The sequence below is a fragment of the Trichosurus vulpecula genome, chromosome 2 (assembly GCF_011100635.1).
Source record: "Trichosurus vulpecula isolate mTriVul1 chromosome 2, mTriVul1.pri, whole genome shotgun sequence".
Lineage (NCBI taxonomy): Eukaryota > Metazoa > Chordata > Mammalia > Diprotodontia > Phalangeridae > Trichosurus > Trichosurus vulpecula.
This window is the reverse complement of record NC_050574.1, coordinates 43311074-43316308: the sequence shown is the minus strand read 5'-3', so window position 1 is coordinate 43316308 and position 5235 is coordinate 43311074. Positions and strand designations below refer to the sequence as shown.

Sequence of the window (5235 nt, the reverse complement as noted above, 5' to 3'; positions counted from 1 at the left end):
TCAGAGGTCAGAAGCTGCAGGTGGAGGTCAGTGGGCTTGAATTGTTCTTTGGATCCAGTCACCGTATCGGCACACATCAGTGTAGACTCCTGGCTTCTGGGTTGAGCCACAGGGAACCTCCCCCCAGGACACTAGACCACGAAGACGTCCCTGACACACTAGGGGTCCCCCAGAATCACCCTGCAGGGAGAAAGAGAGATAATGAAAGACCCAGACACAGACAGTTAGAGAGAGGAATGGAAACAGGCAGAAACACTGACAGACTTACATAGAGGAAGAGGTAAAGAATGAGAGACCCAAAGACAGAGGGAGCAGTAGAATTGGAGACAGGTAGGAAACCTGTTATGGATCAGACTGGGCAAGTGTTAAATTCAGAGACACCTCTCCTGCCCTGTCCTGACCCTAGCCTCAGAGAAAGCTCCTTGCTTGTCAGCCTCCTCTTTCTTTGTTTCAGATCCCACTTTTCCTAAGAGTCCCTCCCTAGTCATCCTTCCTCTCCCTTGTTTCTGCTAGACACTGCCCTCCAAAATTACCTTCCATTTACAATATATTATATTACATTACATTATGTGTGTTTATATTGTATTGTGTTATGTTATATCATACTCTTATGTTATGTTATACCATGTCATGTCATGTCATGTCACATCATGTTATGTTATGATATGATTATGGGGTGAGATGGGTAGAGTGCTGGATCTGGAATCAGGAAAATTCATCCTTCTGAGTTTTAAATCAGGCCTCAGACACTTACTAGCTCTGTGACCCTTGGCAAGTCACTTAATCCTGTTTGCCTCAGTTTCCTGATCTATCAAATGAGCTAGAGAGGAAATGGCAAACTACTCTAGTATCTTTGCCAAGAAAACCCCAACTGAAATAGCAAAGAGTCAGATACAACTGAGAAACAATCAAATAATATATTGTATTGCGTCGCATTGTATTGTATCTGTTATATTTTGTTATATATCTTATATGTATGCTGTTGTTTGCCTGTAATCTCTCCCCTCTAGAATGTACATTCCTTAAGGGCCAGGGTCTTTTGTTTGTCTTTCCTTGAATCCCTAGCACTTAGCCTAGTGTCTCACTCAGAGTATATGATTAATAATTGCTTGTAACTGACTGATTACTTAAATCACTGTTATGTTCTTAGGCTCTTGGTGTGACTAACGTTTCCCAAGTACCCTTTATCTCTCTATGTCCCTGGATCTCTGCTCATCATTTTTCTGCATATAAGCCTTCAGTTTTCTGTCCCTGGGTATCTCTTTGTCTGTCTGTCTGACTCTGAAGCCTCCCCCTCTCCGACTTGCCTGGCAGGAGTCTGTTCCACTCTTCTGTTCTCCTGCAACACCATATTGGCAGTAATCTGGTTGGGATAGGCCTGTTGGCAGGTCTTATGAGGTACCAGGTGAATGGAGGCACATTGGAGTGTGTCTGGGTAATGGCCTAGTGAAAATAGGAGGGGGAAAGACAAATGTACCAGGTACTGGGGTAACACTGTAGAGGTCTAGAAGCTGCTAATGCAGTTACTTTGCTCAACCATATCCTAGAAAAAGCTCTATTCCCCCACTATTGGTTCTTCCCGTCAGAGGTCCTTCCAATGAATGCCTATCTTACTGTTCTTCCCTCCCAATTTTGTCCTCTCCTTTCTAGTCCCTTCTAATCACTGATCCCTTTCTAGTCCCAGTCCTCCCCACCAATGGTACTTCCCATTGTTGGCCTTTCCCATTATCAGCCTCTCTCACCATTGGTCTTTATCATCATGGATCCCTCCCACCATTCAGTCACACTGCCTGTTCATCCCAGTTCACTCCCATTCTCCATCCTCCTGCCTAAGATTGATGACACTCTTGGTGCCCCCTCCAAGTGTTTCCCCTATCAGTGATGTCTCCCACTATTTACACCATTTATCAATGGTTCTTCCAGTTGACATTGGCTCTTCCCACCATTTGACCCTCCATTTGGCTGTTTCTGTCCTCATACTCACCCTGGGCATCTGTCTTGCCCCAGCCAGAGATGACCACAGGGTGAAGTGGAATTGTCTGTGCAGTCTGATTCCCAAGGAAGAGTCAGAGGCTGGATATAGGAAGACATAGTCATGGGCCCGAGGTAGCTTCAACAACATGATTGTCATTATCATGTCGAACTCTATCATAGGCTGGATGTGGGATAGCCTGGAAGACTGTGCTCAGCTGCTGACTTTGCTCCCACTGCGAATGTTGTACTTGCCCAGGAGGACCTGTAGTCTCCTGAAGGAGAAATCCTGGTCTTTTCGTGGGCCCTCTGAACTTGGTTGAGGCCCCATTCCCTTCCCTGGGTCACTACAACCATCCCTTGATTCCATGCTACACAAAGTATTTTTCTGGAAGACAATGGGGCTGTATGTGAATGTCCCAGTCTTCCACTCTTCCTTTCATCCCAAATTCATGGTGATAGGGAAGTACCTCCTAGGGCCTAACCACAATCTCTCCCATCACTGGTCAAATGACTTACGGTTTTGACAGTGAGCAGCAGTAAGAACCCACTGGGGGTGTATGAGGACTCCGCCACACAGCAAGTGGTTGGAATAGAAGAGAGCAACCTGGTAGGGGCGTTGTCCCACACTACAGCCGTAGCCTTTGGATCCCACAACCTTGTCCGTTGCTTCAGCCCAGGCATGGGGAAAGAAATAACCACTATAAGGTAACTCCTAAATGCATCCTCATTCTTTCTCTGACACCCACCCAAGTGAATCTTCATCCTGGTCTATCCCATAACCTGTCCCCACTCTAACCACATACGCTTCTGTATTTATATCCCCACTCGCCTCCCACTTCCTAGTCCCATGACCATTCACATCTCTATTCCAAATCTCATTCTACCCTTACCTGTCCCCCAATCTCACTTCTTTCCCTAACCCCATCTTTACATTCGTCTTCATCCTTTTCCTCATCTCTCTTGCCAGTCCCACATGCGCTCCATCCCCAGCCCTAACCCTGTCCCCAATAACCAATCCCATCCTACCACAAGCCCCACTCTCCATCCCTATCCTTATCTCCAAACCTGTAGTCACCAGTATCAAGGCAAACATCAACAGTTCCATGACCATTCCTGGGGAAAGGGGAATGAACTTGATTGGTTCCTGAAATAGGCCCCACCCCTTTCTACCCCAATTCTTCACCTGGAGTGGGATACTTACTCATCCCTGATGACCTTTGTCATACTTGCTCTTTGATAAATTATCAATCTCGACTTCGACCTCACCCCTCTTCCTCAATTTTGACTTGACTCATCAATTCACTTCTCCTAAGTCTTAAGATGTCTCAAGAGCCAAGACTTCTGATTGCTTGTGCAGTCTTAGAATCACAGAACTTTACAGTGAGAAAGGACCTCAGAGCATCTAGTCCAATCCTCACCTGACAGAGAATCCCCACCACATCCCCTACAATGATCATATAAACTTTCTCTTGAATGACACTGAATCATTCATATGACCCCAGATGAATCCCTTCCTTGCTCTGGCCATCACTTTGCTTCTCTATAAAAATTATCAAGAGGGTAGAGAGGAAGACGACTAAATTACTTGACCATTCTGGTCTTAGTTTCTTTTCTATAAAATGAAGAGGTTTTTTTTCCCAAGAGAATCTCTCAGGTCTCCTCATAGCTTATTAACCAGAGTTTCTCTGTTCTCTTCCTTGTGGTCCTCTCTATCTCTTTGGCTTTTTCAGGGACTCAGAAGATGGGGAGAGAAAGTTCTGATCTTACCTGCTGAGTGAAATTGAGCTGGAATCCTGGAGAGAGATGTGCAGAGAGAGGAGAGAGAAAGAGACAGAGACAGGGAGACACAGATTCAGAGACAGAGGCAGAAAGAGTAAGAGGGGAAGAAATTAGAGGGAAAAATGAAAAACAACATACATAGAGAATCACAGATACCAAAGACTGAGTCCCCACCAGGGAGGAATGGGTGATCCTGGGACTGGCTGTTTCTCTCAGAAGCCCATCCTCACATCTGCTGTTCCAGCTCCGTGCCTTTTAACCCTTGCCTGGCCAGGGCCCCAGGCCCTGTTTCACTCTCCACCCCCGTTCTGCCCCCCGCCCACACCTCCCCCAAACATTCTTCCGAACACCAGAAGCCCTGCCCTTCGTTACCCTTGACCTCAGATACCTAGGTTCTGCTGGGGTGAAATTTGAATATCCACGCACCTAAGAGCCTTGAAGACTCAGAGGAAGGACCCTAGGGTCTCGAAGAGAACATCAGCTGGGTGGTGGTGGGGATAGGGAAGATGGTAGATGCCCACATCTTTGGGACAGCTGGAACTAGACGGCTGAGCTCAGAGGATCCTGGTGCTAGAGATGAAAGGAAGATAAGCAACCATATAATACAACCCCCACATTTTACAGAGACTCAGGGACAGCAACAGCTAGAGGAGAGGTTAAGGTGTGAGTATATGTGTGCGTGCGTGTGCATGCACACGTGTGTATGTGTGCTGTAGTAAGGCAGAATTCAGGGTCCTTGATGGAACAGGGTATTGGGAGGCTCTGGATGCCTGGGTCTCTGAGGGGGTGGAGACAGGGATCCTAACACCTGGGTTCACTGGGTTCAGGCTGACTCACCCTCCTGCTGGTAAGTCTCTCCACGGACACCCACAAAGTCAGTAACTGTGTTAGTGTGTGTCCACAGGGAGGGGCCCCCTCCCCCAGCCTGGGGAGCAGGGTGGGAGGCCAGGGAGCAGAAAGGAAGGATGGGGGAAAGCAGGCAGTGAGGCCAAGAACAATAGCCCTGTGTTCCAGACCTGACTGATCAGACACTTCCCTCCCAGCCTGTGACTCTCTAATCTCATTTCCACCTCCAGCAGGCTCTGTGGGAGGTCCCTTCCAGGGTCTCTGGCCTTCACAGCGGTGTCTCTGATCATGACTCACCAGCTGCCTCCTGAGTTCATTCTCTGTGTTACTTACATTACATGTGTCTGTTATCTCAGCCTCCCTCCAGGATCTTCTGTCTCTGTCTCTGTCTGTCTGCCTCTCTCTGTCTCTTCCTCTGTCTCTCTGTCTCTGTCTCTGTCTCTGTCTGTCTCTGTCTGTCTCTCTCTCTCCTCTCTCTCTCTCTCTCTCCTCTCTCTCTCTCTCTCTCTCTCTCTCTATGTATATAATATATAATATATATTATATATCTTCTCTCTCTGTCTCTCTTCTCACTGTCTCTTTCTATCCCCTCTTCCTCTTCTTTCTTCTCTTTTCTCTCTGTCTCTATGCTGTATC

General features: G+C 47.2%; 1 pseudogene; it reads right to left on the bottom strand.

Annotated features, from left to right (window-relative positions):
- LOC118838974 lies at nt 1–3772 on the bottom strand (annotated as a pseudogene).
- Between the last annotated feature and the right edge of the window lie 1463 nt (nt 3773–5235).